Source organism: Mesoplodon bidens (genome assembly GCF_964165515.1).
Source record: "Mesoplodon bidens genome assembly, chromosome: 9".
In the NCBI taxonomy this organism is placed as follows: domain Eukaryota; kingdom Metazoa; phylum Chordata; class Mammalia; order Artiodactyla; family Ziphiidae; genus Mesoplodon; species Mesoplodon bidens.
Genome location: NC_138166.1, coordinates 51,717,116 through 51,731,028, shown reverse-complemented (window position 1 = coordinate 51,731,028; position 13,913 = coordinate 51,717,116). Strand labels below are relative to the sequence as shown.

The following is a 13,913-nucleotide window of genomic DNA, read 5'->3' as shown; positions in this document are numbered from 1 at the left end:
TTTCAAAGAATGTCATGGAGTTAAAAAAAAAAGTTTGACCTACAGGAAGGTGTTAATCCTACCCACCTTTCTCAGCCTATAGTGTATCTGTGGATGGCCACCTCTGTTCCCAGCACTGTGCTCTTTCAGCAAGAGCATAGGCACAGCATTTGCCCTTGGTCACCATGCCAGGAGGGAATAACATCTGAGAACATATTCCACTCCCAAGTTCTCAGATTCTACCTTTCCCCTTCCTGTTAATTCCACAACTGTCTACTGACCACCTGAGCTAGGTCTGCGCTATGCTCTAGGGACACAATGGCGAACAAAACCAAGCTTAATCAAGAATATAATGATGCCACCTGCCACCCTACATGCTCCCTCACAGCAAATGCCCTCAGACCACAGGGACTACATGAAGTCTGCAGTTCAGAAGGTCAGCTTGGGTGCCAGGTCTGTGTCCTGCTGATTAAAGTGGTGGAGTGGAGGAGAGCCAGGCAGTGTCTACTTCATTCGGTTGTGGCTGTAGGAACTCTATCTCTAGGCAAGCAGATGTCAGGACAAACCCTGACTCCTGTTTGGCCAGGATGGGCAGGCTTCCTGGAAAAGCTGGCATCTCTTAGAAGAAAACAATAGGGGAAAATCTTCATAACTTTAGATTTGGCAAACGATTTTTAGATACGACACAAAAACCACAAGCAACAAAAGAAAAATATGGATAAATTGGACGTCATCAAAATTAAAATGTGCATCAAAGGACACTATCAATACGGTGAAAAGGCAGCCCACAGAATGGGAGTAAATATTTGCAAATCAAGGGATTAATATCCAAAATATATTTTTAAAAAATCTCCTACAACTCAACAACAAACAATCCAATTTAAAAATGGGCAAAGGACTTGGATATTTCTTCAAGTAAAATATACAAATGGGGCTTCCCTGGTGGCGCAGTGTTTGAGAATCTGCCTGCCAATGCAGGAGACGCGGGTTCGAGCCCTGGTCTGGGAAGATCTCACATGCCGCGGAGCAACTAGCCCCGTGAGCCACAATTACTGAGCCTGCGCGTCTGGAGCCTGTGCTCTGCAATAAGAGAGGCCGCGATAGTGACAGGCCCGCGCACCGCGATGAGGAGTGGCCCCCACTTGCCGCAACTAGAGAAAGCCCTCACACAGAAACGAAGACCCAACACAACCATAAATAAATAAATAGATAAATAGATAAATAAATAAATTAATTAATTAATTAAATATAATTTAATATACAAATGGCCAACAAGCTCAAACATCACTAATTATTAGGGGAATGTGAATCAAAATCACAGTGAGATACCAGTTCATACCCACTAGGCTATCTATAATCAAGAAAAAACAAATACAAAAAACAAAAAATAACAAACGTTTGCAAGGGTGTAGAGAAATTAGAACATTTGTATATTGCTGGGGGGATTATAAAATGGTGCAGCCACTGTGGAAAATGGTTTGGCAGTTCCTCAGAAAGTTAAAACAGAATCACCATATGACCCAGCAATTCCACAACCAAGTGTTACCCAAAAGAATTGAAAACAGGTACTCAGACAAATATTTGTACATTAATGTTCATAGCAGCACTATTCACAATAGCCAAAAGGTGAAAATAACCCAAATGTACATCAACTCATGAATGGATAGACAAAATGTGGTATATTCATACAATGGAATATTATTCAGCAATAAAAAAGTACTGGTGCAAGCTACAACATGGGTGAGCTTTAGGAACATTATGTTAAGTGAAAGAAGCCAGACACAGCATATTGTATGATTCCATTTATATGAAATATCCAGAACAGGTAAATACACAGAGACAGAAAGCAGATTCACTGTTGCCAAGGAGCCTGGAGCAAGAGAAGAATGAGAATGAAGGATATAAGATATGTAAATAAAGGATATAAGGTCTCCTTTGGGGATGACAGAAATGTTTTGGAATGAGATAGAAGTGATGGTTGCACAACATTGTGCATGCACTAAACGCCAGTTAATTATATGCTTTAAAATGGTTAATGTTGTGTTATATGAATTTCGCCTCAATTTTTTAAGAAAGGGTGGAAGGTTAACCTTCCAAAAATCATCATAGTAAGTGGGGGAAATGAGTAGAGGGTGGAGAGGATGCTGTTTTAATGGTTCTTAACTGTAAGATTGGAACTTGTTGCTCCCTTGGTCAAGGTAGTGCCATTCAGGGGTGATGTGCTTGGTACCCTAGCCTGCAAGGGCAGCAGTAGGGCAACTGCACTGCAAAGTCTCGACAAAAGGCCACTGTTCCCTGTCTGCCAGGGAAGATGCCTGTGTGGCAGTGTGGAAGGGGACAAGCAGGCCTGACCAGGCCTCAGTGACCTCAAGCTTCTAAACTGAGATAATGAGTTGGTTCTGGGATTCAGTGGAGCTGATGGATCGAATCTCTGGGCTGTGCGACTTGACCCTGGCAGTGTTTCTTTTCACCCTTCCTGGCAAGACATTATTTTCCCATCCTAGAAACTCAATGAAAATGCTTAAGGGCCAAAACAGAAACGGAGAGAGAAGCAGAGTGAACATTCCTTCTTTCTTCTTGAACCGTTCACATGGAAGCAGTTACCGAGTTTAAGCAGGCATCATTGGAAATGCACAGTTGTATGCAGGATGTTGGGAAGAGGTTGGCAATTCAGGTCACGCGGGCCAATTTTCATTCTGCTGAAACTAGGTCTGATAATCGGCGCTGTGGAATGATATACAGCTGGATTTTTTAAAAAACATGTATGTGATCCGTTTTTCTATTTCATGTTCATAAAAATGAACACGATACATCCTTTTAATGGTCTGTATGATGCTACAGGCACTTAATTAAGACCAGTATTAGTGCTAATGATTTGGGGAAGGAAATTTGCTGAATTTCTTTTTCTCTAAATAATCCAAGAGGAGGTTAGACCATTTAAATTCATGGAGTTAAATTAGTTTAACAGTAGAAAATGCAATCACAGCATTTGTTTATCGTATTATAAGGACTGTTGGTTAGGAGACTGCTCTGCTTCCAACATGTGTGCTCGAGGCTGCTGTGGGAAGAATGGATAGGCTCACTTTGGCCTGACCAATTCTGATGTCTCATGTAATTTAGGAAAAATGAATGATGTAAGATTTTTTTGGTTGTTTTGTTTTTAACATATAACAATTTTCTCTTTTCCTCCTTCCAGGATTAAATTGTCATCATTCTGGGAAGGAAAAACAAAACATTAATGAAGTGGCCAATAATACGAAGGGAATCATGGATCAGTTTCCTTTCACTCCCTGTGGTGGATTTCACTTACAAGAAAATTGAAGCTGGCAAGACCTGTTTTCTCTGCAATTTATTTAAAACCTTGCACGCATTTGGATACCTTGTGATTTCCAAGAACTACGTGAAGATTAAGTTTTGCTTACTGATACATGGCATGTATTCTTTTCAGTCTTTTGTGTTTGATTTTTTTTGATTTCCCTCTGCACCACAGTGTCTCTGTAAAGGTTTTTATGCTTTTACCAGCCATGTCTTAAATATATTAAGACAACACACTCGGTGTTCACACTTCTTCAGTAATGTCTGTACTTGAAAGCCACATAGTGGCATAAAACAATGTGTGTTTTCTTTGAGAGCAATGCACATTTTGCAACCACCAGGAAGGAAAACTATAGCTTAAAAAACCCCCATGTTCTCTGACTGACTTGACACCTTGGTCCCTGGCCATGGGACCCCACTTGTCTCTTTAAGGACACAGGCAAATGTGTTTTGTTTTTTTTTTTCTTGGAAATAACTGCACACTTATATAGGATATCGGAATCTGCTTAGCATTTTCAAGCCACATAGCATGACTGTTCTCTGAGCAGGTTGGAAGTGAAGAAACAAATATGAAGCATTAAGAACAAAGACAGGGATAAATTGCTTCCTTTTGAACCTCTAGAAATTGAGGTAGCTTTTTAAATGCTTTCTGGGTCTTGTCAACATCTTATTTTTTCCATCCACTTTGTTACGCTTTTGTGAGTATTTTCTAAATGGTGAAAAGTGTGAGGAACAGAATGTTTAAAGCACGGGTGCAAAAGACTTATCTGCTAGATGAGCCCTGAATGCTGTCTTTACTAGTCAACATTTAAAAAGCAAATTACAAAGCTATCCAGAGTTTGAAATTTGCTCATTTACACCAAAACACCTTTGAACTACATTTTTCTAAACATTCCAGGCTAATTGGAAGGCATCATTGGGTACCCTAACTTTAAGCAGTCTCCAGGAATAACTGTTCGGATGCAGGTTTTAGAAACAAGGCAGGAGTCTTGCTTTAAAGATGGAACAGGGAAAAAGGAAAGGCCTGGCTTCCCTTGTTTAAGAAGTTGAGAGACCTTGGAGGATGAAGGCGAGTATGTGATATGGAGGGGAAGGTGGACTGGGCATGCGCGTGCTTTGATCCAGAGGGAGAGCTGCCTGGCGCAGGTCTGTTCCCGGTGGGGCAGGCCTCACTGCAGACCCCAAATAACATTGGGGCAGCTAGGAAACTTCATCTCGAGCATGAAACCTAGCTCCTGAGGACACCAGTTCTTATGGAAATACCTTCGTGTACATTGTTTTACATTTCCTAGTAGAGAGGAGGAGAGACTGAGAACTTGAAACGTGTCGCACTTTTTAGGATCAAGAGTAGGAATTATGAGCCAGTTTGACAAAAACTTTCCCTGAGAGTCAGGTGAAGGAAAAGCTTTTCTATAGTCACCCCGTATACCTAGGAAATTGGACCCAGAATTTCTAAACATTAAAACAGTACTTCCCCTGGAGTGGGGTGTGAGTATAGATGTCAGGTCACAATCCATCTTGTCCAAAGTAGTATTCATTGTAAGCTTCTAAGTGCTAAGCGAGGAATTATTTACTGATTGATTTTAAAGAGAGGAAAAGTTAACCCCAAGGCCAGAATGCTTACTGTTCACTACCTAGAAATACTTCCCATTCTTCTTTCACACATTCCAACTCTTTGGCAGTCTTTAGAGGTATTTTGATTTAACGTATATCTGCATTAGGATTTCTTAAAGTCAATGTGGAGAGAAAACTTTACGTGCAATCAAAAAACGGCCTTTCCTGTGATTTACTTTGAATTATTCATTTGGGGGAGAGGCATAACTTTTGTACTTAATGAAGTTTAAACCAAGGGCTGATGATGATTCAGTCTTGCTATGTAATAAGCTTTCTGACTTGAAATTTTGAAAATATTCAATGTTTAAAGACTTCAATTAGAAATGTTAGAGTAATTCAGAGATATATGCCCCTGTCATTGGCAGCTTCTCTTGGGAAATGAAACGTAATACTTCTCAGTGGGGGGGGGGGGGAATCTGTTTTATTACAGAGACATATGTCTCAGAAGGGTCTCATTTAGGAGGTTTTCGGTTCCCCATGCTTGCCATTGGTGCAGAACATCAAAGTTTACTTTGTCTCTCTCTTTCCTCTCCCATTTGCGAACACCTTCTCCTTTTTTTTCCCTCCTCTCGCTGAAGACAGCCATGAAAATTACTACAGACTGTGTTCATGAACAGATTTACTATTCTATTGAGAAAGCACTGGAATGTTTTGTGCGATTATTTTTATATGAAGGAGTAGCTTGAATTCAAACAGCTGGAATAGTTAGAACACGTTAGCATGGTAGCTGTATCCGTGTGACATCACTGCACGCACAGTATTTTGAAAGGCAACTTGGGACTTCATGTCCATTTTCTTAAAGGAAGAGTTTGGTTGACTTAAAAATAAATACAAAATACATAGGACATGAAAAAAAATGTTTGCAGTGCTCAGAAAAAAACCGGGGCCATAAGGCGGGGGTGGCTGTCCATCCCCTGACACAAGGATGAGAAGCTATTTCTTCTACCTCCCAAGGGTGACGAGAAGAGTTTCCAGAGGAGCCTCCAGGCTTGTGGAGAAAGCAAGGTCTCTTGGTATCCTTTCCTCAGTGTGTACATGATAGCCAGTGTAATCAATACCCTAGGTAATGCGTCTATACAAGATAATCATCTGTGAGTATTACTGGTTTTGTAATCTTTGTTATATAAGAGGATGTTTAGGCTGTACATACTGGGGTAGATTATTGCCTGCCCCTATACATAGGACTATGCTGCATAATTGCATATAACTCCCATCTCCCTTACCAGCTTGTAGGCAGAGGAAACCATATAAGTTACTGCCTTGCAATTTTCTCTTACACCAAAAACCAAACCAAACAAAATTCAAATAAAATAAGCAATCTCCTATTCTCATTCCCTTCCTACAGCAGCATATTTTAGAGGCACGTACAAAATCTACATTCTCTCTAGTTGGGAGTGGATTTAAAATTTTCTTATCTTTTTTTTGTATGATACACTGAGATGTGTACTCTCTAAAAGGGGGTTGGTACCTAAGAAATGAGCTAGCATTATTCAGAAAATTATTATACTTCAAAATGACACATAGTAAGGAGAATGGAATAATACATGTTGCATATTTGTTACCAATTGTAATTTGTCTGTATTATGAAAGACGTAATGGTTTGTCAGCTGTCACTGTTTTCTTGTAACATGATATGGAATAAAGTATAGCAGAATCTCTGTACATTTTCTTGGTACATCTTCTTGGTGGGTACCAAATAACACCATACTCCATCAAAGAAACATTATCTTAAAAACTCTTAGACACAAGCATTCTTAAAGAATGCAGGACTTCCCTGGTGGCTCAGTAGTTAAGAATCCGCCTGCCAATGCAGGGGACATGGGTTCGAGCCCTGGTCTGGGAAGATCCCACATGCTGTGGAGCAACTAAGCCCGTGTGCCACAACTACTGGGCCCATGTGCCACAGTTACTGAAGCCAATGCACCTAGAGCCCATGCTCTGCAACAAAGAAAAGCCATCGCAACGAGAAGCCCGTGCACTACACCGCAGAGTAGCCCCCACTCGCCGCAACTGGAGAACGCCCGCGCGCAGCAACGAAGACCCAACCCAGCCAAAAATAAAAAAATAATTAAAAAAAAATGCAAACAAGAGACCAAACACACAATGCTCTTGGATGTGGGAAGGAGTGAGTTAGCTGGTATGTTCCAGAAATCTGTTAAACCCTCCCTTTGCTTGATTTGCTATGCTGAATGCAGGTAAAGGACTAGAGGTTGTGCAAAACAAATCTTGTGAGCTCCAAGATCTTCACAATTCCCCCAGCTCCTTACTGACATTCACCACATGTTCTGTGCATCTGGAGCCAATCTGGTTTTGTTTAGTGACCATCTTACTAGTATCTTTTATTACCTCTTCCTCTCTTTTTTTTTTTTGTACATATACTAAGATGAGGTGAGTAGGTTACCCTCCATTTAACACAAATCAAAGCCTGAGCACGCTGACATTCTGCCAAAAGCGTTAGTGTTCTCGGAGCTGAGCACATTTCCCTGAACATGGCCTAGTGGGCGCCTGCACCTGACCCAGCACTGCTGGGAGCCACACTGGGATGGACAGTGCCACTTGGGGAGGCCAGTTTCATTTCTATCATCACCTCTTCTTTCTTGTCGGATCTGTCAGCTTCATAACCCCAAACAAAGCCCCATCAATGGACAATAAAGTTCATACCAGATAACAGTCATCAACGTCTAGATACGCTATTTGGTGATTTTAAAATGTTTCTCCTTGAAGGTAAAAATCAAAATTCATATCTCGTGTTAAGAAGACCTACGACCCCCAGCCTTCCCCTGCACAGACCCTCACCCCAGCAGCACCTACCTCAGGTTTCCCTTCCCTTGCTCCTTTCCTATAACCTCTGATTTCAGTTTGGAAGCCCTCACAAGCTGAAACGCTCACAAACCCGAATGTACGTGTTCTCAGTTGCTGTATGTTGCGTTCCACAACAGCTCGTGAGAGCCACCGCATCCCCAGCCTCCTCCAGCCCCTGCCGCCTGCCCTAAAGCAGCAAGTCATCTATGCCAAAGGCACGTGCACTGCCACACAGCCCTGCCACCACCAGTGGATTCTGAGACAGGAGATGGCGTGGAGGCAGGCGGCGTGGTAGCCAAGGTGGAGATAACAGGCACAGTTCTTAGTTAAATAGGAGCCATAAGTGACCCTGGAAACGGATTAGAAAAGTGTCAAAAGAATAACTTGTTCCTTGGAGCTGTTTCAAGGGAGCAAACTGTATGCTATCGTCCCACTTCAGTGACAGTAGTGCAGATGCCCATTGCTGACATCATTCCCAGCAGCCTCGGCAGTGGGCTTGACCGCATCCCCGGGTCGATTTAATCCCACTAGCTCTTGAGAAAAGAGAGGAGGTGGAGGGCTGGTATCCACCAGAGGCCAAAGAAATAGCTTGGAGAAACAGTTCTAACTTTCTTAATGTGGAAGTAGAGATGACAGTCAACTCTCAGCTCCATAATTGCCCAGTGTTGCCTTGCTCTTTTTCAGCAGGGCCGTTGTTCCAGCTCTGCCAGGTTGGAGCATGTGGTGTGTGCTCGCAGAGGCAAGCAGTTAGAGTCAGGAGGGCGGTACTCCCAGCCTTGCCATTGGCCCCCAGAGGAAAGAGAAACCAGAGGGGAAGGTGTCGGAGCAACCCGGTGCCACTAGGTTAACGCGTACCGTCGCTGAAGAATGGCGGGCATTGTAAAGCTCCGCCATGAGGACCCCGCCGTGGCCCAGCAGCCTGCTGCTACCAGTGGGTGGTGGCGTTATGGGCATTAGCTTTGAGAAGCTTATACAGCAGAGGGGGCTAGGATAAAGGACACAAATCAGGAGAAAACTGACAAGATTAAAAAAAAATCCAAGGCTTCGTATTTACTGTTCATCCCCCACGCTCTCGGTGTGCTATATTGTCTGCGTTGAGTCATGCTGAGAGAGAGCCAGGCACAATAATAGCTCGGAGCAGCCTTGCAGCCCCGGAGCCAGCCTCTGCCAATGGTGCTGACTGTGCCGGTGGAGAATGGGATTCTGATAGAGTCGTCTTTTTTCTCCTTCCCTGTGAGACCACCAATAATTACGGAGGGCATGCTGCAAAGATGGGGTAAGGGTTCCCAGTTGGAGTGTATCCTGAGAAGTGACCCAGCAGGGGTCCTGGCGAAGGTGTGCCTGCCTGACAGATGCAGACAATGCTGGGGACATCCAGGGACATATGTTTGAAGCAGCGGTTCAAGGATTTAGGTTCAAATGCAACTTAGCTTATACATCCTACTACAGTGTGAAACAATGACTCTCTTCCCTCTCGCCATCTTCAAACAAATCGAAAAACTGGGTACCTTGCGGATCCCTGGGGCAAGCAGGCACAAGTCCCTTATCCTGCCCAACATTGGGGAAATCCAAACCCTCTGGTATCCAATCCCCTTAGCCCAGCGGCTAGCAGCCCCGGCTCTCATTAGAATCATGGGGAAGTTTTGAAAACACCTCCACTCCAGACCAATTCATTCGAGAAATATTGAGGGTGGGTCCCTGGCACCGGTCTGTTTGGGAGCTCAACAGGTGTTTCTCTCGTGCACCTCCCGTGAGAACTGCCAGCCTCTTGCCTTCCTCCTCTCTGTCTGCTCCTCCAGGAGCAGGCAGGCAAACTTGCTGTAATAGCCAGATAGTAAATATATCCTGCTTTCTGAGCCATACAGTATCTGTCAAAACGACTCACTCTACTGTCAGAGTGTGAAAGCAGCCATGCCCAATATATAAATAAATGAGCATGGCTGTGTTCCAATTAAACAATTTATGGGGCACTGAAGCTTGAATTTCATAATTTTCACATGTCATGAAATATTTTGCTCTTGATTTTTAAAAGCTATTTTAAAAGTAAAACCCATTTGTAGCTTACAGCCTGTATAGAAACAGGCAGTGGGCAGGGATTTGCCCGGGGGCTGTTGTTTGCTTACCTTGGCTTAGAATGCGCCCTGGTAATGGGGTTAGGCCAGGACCACCCCTGACAGTTGCCAGGCCCAGAACAGAGCCAAAATGGAAGCCCATGTACCATATAGCTAAATATTTCAAACTATAAATCCAGCTGACAAAATGTTAAATAAATTCTATTATTTTACCTTGACAATTATGTCTTCAGAATGACCTAGAAAAGCCAGGGTTGCACTTAGAATTCTCAGACTCCTCTAAGTTCACCAAAACTTGGCGACGTGTAGCATACATATGTGTGGGCACCCCGCCCTGCCCCCTGCATCCACACTCTGTACCCGTGGCAAACAGCCCCTCCTTGGCCAGCCCGCAGGCATCAGCTGCATACACTTAAGGAGGGATTTTTTTGGGGAAGACTCCAATTGCAGAGAGGATTCCAGGCATCTGGAGAATATGAATAGAAGTGGGGGAGATTGGCCCCTGTTGGGCATGGCACCATGGATTCCTCATTCTCTGGAGGAGGGCTATGCCTGCAGAGGATCAGAGCCAGGCCCTTTAAACATGGGAACCAAAACAGAGCTCCCTCTTGCCTGGGTCTAAGGACACTGCTGGTGAGCGATAGGAGGCTGAGAATTAGCTACTGTGAGTTCTCAGGTCCGTGGGGCATTTTATCTGCCCACTCTACTCTGATCCTGTGGAAGCAGACATCGTAAGGGGAAGGGCAAAAAATTGTTTCAGCACATCTCTTGGAATTAAAGGATCTGCCTCCTGTTAGTCATGTGCTGGAACTAGCTGATACCAGGCCACCAGAACCAACTGTATACCTAGGAATTTTGTGAGCCAGTTCTTAAATTGTTAATAACTTGAAATCAGATGGGAGTATTTACACCACAGAAATTGGCAAACTCTACATATCAGGATTTTTTTTTCCTTTGTGGTTTTGATTTTGGTTTTGGTTTGGGGTTTGTTTTTTGTTGCTGTTTTTTGTTTTGTTTTTGAAAGAGAGCCTGTTTTCCAGCACAGCATTGCTTCTTGACCTCTTTCTCCCCAGGCTCATCCCGTACCTCTCCACTCACAAGTCCTAAACTTCCCACTGATCCCTGGATATCCCAGACCTCTACGTGCCCCTGTTCTTTTGCACACACTGTTCCATCTGATTGGAATGCCTTTTCCCATTTTTCGAGCAAGCAAGTTCCCATTAATCCTTTTAAAGCCCTGTTCCAAAACTATCTCTGTCGCCAAACATCCCAGAATTCCCCCTCAAAACAGTTTCTCCTTCCATGTTCCCACATCACTTTGGAAATAGTAACAATACAGGCCTTTTTTCAATCTCTATCTCCTCAAGCCTGAAAATGGTGACCGAGGCACAGACGTTTAACAGTGGGTTTTTTTAGATAAATCAATGATTAAAGGATAAATACAGATTAAACAAGTGAGATTGAATACAGTTTACCATCCTAAGAAAGGGTTTAGAAGCCTGCAAACAATGTGAATATACTATATGTATACTAAATGCTATGACATGCAATTATATACAAGGTATGGCCTGGCTCTATGGGAGAAACGGAAACCACGGAGGAAAAGATCTCAAGGAGTTCACTGAAGCAGTTCCTACACTTGGCTGACTACCAAAATCACCTGGGGAGCTTTCTGAACATTTCTCCTGAATCGCAGTCACAGGGGTGGCCGTCCAGGTGTGTGTACTTTTAAAAATCTCCTTAAGTGATTCTGATGGTCATCCATGGTGGTGATTGCTCTAGGAAAGTTTAGATGCATAACCTCTTAACCAGTCTATTTTCCGCCCTCTCAAGTCTCCCCTCCACCCTCTGCTCTGTTTGGTCGGGCAGAGGATTCGTTGGGAAGCCTGGGGTCATGCCCCACCTTCTGAGCCCACACTAGAGAATAGGCAAGAGGCAGCTGTTTGCATGGGGTAGAAACGGAGCCTGGATGTCTGTGTCTCCCACATCCCCACAATGCAGAGACGATCTGGGATGGGAAGGCCTCTGTTTGCTATCTTGGGCACAAGTGTGCTGAAGTGGACATCGGGGTGATATTTGGGGGAAATCCCAGGGTGAACTAGACCAGAACGTCCAACCGATATTAGCAAAGCCAGAGCACCACGTTATTAGGGACTTGTCTTGAAGCTTTAGTGTCAAATGAAGTCAAGACCTGGAGTCAAATGAAAGTAGCAAACCAGGGAAGAGGAGAGAAAAGTGAGACAGAGTGGCCCGGACAAAGCCTGCAGATGTCGACCAACACTGACACTAAGGTTTGCACAACATCCTGGGTTACCATCTTACTGAAAAACTCCAGGGATTCCCATTCACACACAATAAAACGTGACTGGTGACCCCTTGTTCTGATTATCTTCGCTGCTTAAGAAATCACCGGAAAATTTAGTGTCTCTGGGAAGATCCCACATGCCGCGGAGCGGCATGGCCGCTGGGCCTGCGCGTCCGGAGCCTGTGCTCCACAACGGGAGAGGCCACAACAGTGAGAGGCCCGCATACAGCAAAAAAAAAAAAAAAAATCGTCATTTATTATCTCTCATAATTCTATGGGTCAGGAGCTCAGGAGCAGTTCAGCTGGGTGGTTCCAGCTTGAGGTTCTCACGAGACTACAGTCAGATGGTGGCTTAGCTGGGGTCACGTTTAAGGCTCGTCACTCACATACCAGGTGCCAGAGCTGGGAAGACCCAGAGAGCTGGGAGCTAAAAGAGCTAGAGCGGAGCACCTCTAACTGAATGTGGTTTCTCCACAAGGTCTCTGAAGCATGATGGCTCAAGTTAGCTGCACAGTTCACATGGTGGCTCAGGGCTCCAAAGCACATGCACCAAGAGAACAAGAGAACCAGGTAGAAGGTGTATTGTTTTTTATGGCCTTGCATTCCATTGGTTAGAAGTGAGTCATGAAGGCCAGCCTATATTTAAACGGAGGAGAATTAGACTCCACCTTTCGGTGGAAAGAATGTCAAAAAATTGTGGGTATGTTTTAAAACCACAACAATCTGCCCCCTTACCATAAGTTATATATATTGATCCTGATCCCACATGCAAAATACACTCACCTGCTCCTTGAACTCCCAAGTATCTCAGCTGGATAGCATCCATCTCACACTCAAGGTCAAGTATCCCATCATCCAAATCAGGTTCAGGTGCTGCAGACGAGGCTCTGTAGGTGCAGATTAACAATTACAGCTTCCTGAGTATAGTTCTTGATCTGAAGATGTGTGAACTAAAGTGACAGGTTATTTGCTCCCCGCATCCAACATACTTTGGTGGGATAGGCATAGGATAGCCACTACAGACATTTCTGAATCTGTAGCAATCAGGCAATCACTCTGCAGCAATTCTGAAATTGAAATCCAGCCCGGCACCTGTTGCCAGTTCCTTGATTAGAGCTCAGTATGGTTCCCTAGGAATGATTCTCCATGGCTCTTGACTTCATTCTTTGGGCTCTTGTTGCCTCCCTCTGAATTATCCTTCCTGTTCCATAAAATTTTTATAGCTGTGTAGTTTTCTCAGTCTGCTTCTTTCCCATAGAATTTTGGGATTCCAAAAACCTCTGTTCATTTCATACCACCTCTGTCCCTCTTAGTCTGCGCTGGCAATGTTTTCGTTAGTACAAGTCTCCTTAATATTTTGTTTCTCACCAATCTTGTTAGGATTCACTCCATTAAACAAACATCGCATCCATCCAAAGCTTATCTCAAATCTCGGGCTTCCCTGGTGGCGCAGTGGTTGAGAGTCTGCCTGCCAATGCAGGGGATGCGGGTTTGTGACCCGGTCCGGGAAGATCCCACATGCCGCGGAGCAGCTGGGCCCATGAGCCATGGCCGCTGAGCCTGCGCGTCCGGAGCCTGTGCTCCGCAACGGGAGAGGCCACAACAGTGAGAGGCCCGCGTACCGCAAAAAATAAAAAATAGAAGAGACTTTTTCTTCCCTCTTTGTTTCCTGGTGCGCGAGGAGAGGGGATTAAGAGCGCTGCTTAAAGGAGTTCCAGAGACGGGCGCGAGCCGCGGCTAAAAGCGCGGACGCCAGAGACGGGCGTGGGACTCTGGGGTGCTGCTGCCGCGGCCAAGAGGCCTGTGTGCGAGCGCAGGCCACTGTC

General features: G+C 44.4%; 1 protein-coding gene and 1 long non-coding RNA gene across 4 annotated transcripts in view; one reads left to right on the top strand and one right to left on the bottom strand.

Annotated features, from left to right (window-relative positions):
- Window positions 1-7,016, top strand: part of CDK14 (cyclin dependent kinase 14) — a 591,337-nt gene extending 584,321 nt beyond the window's left edge. For all 3 annotated transcript variants that reach the window (XM_081243419.1, XM_081243417.1, XM_081243420.1), the window contains one exon: window positions 3,176-7,016. The gene's annotated coding sequence lies outside the window, so the exon portion shown is untranslated. The remainder of the gene's footprint in view (window positions 1-3,175) is intronic.
- Window positions 1-13,913, bottom strand: part of LOC308622194 — a 207,851-nt gene that overhangs the window by 54,204 nt on the left and 139,734 nt on the right. Inside the window, exon 8 of the long non-coding RNA XR_014016577.1 lies at window positions 12,871-12,974. This is a non-coding gene — a long non-coding RNA (uncharacterized lncRNA). The remainder of the gene's footprint in view (window positions 1-12,870; window positions 12,975-13,913) is intronic.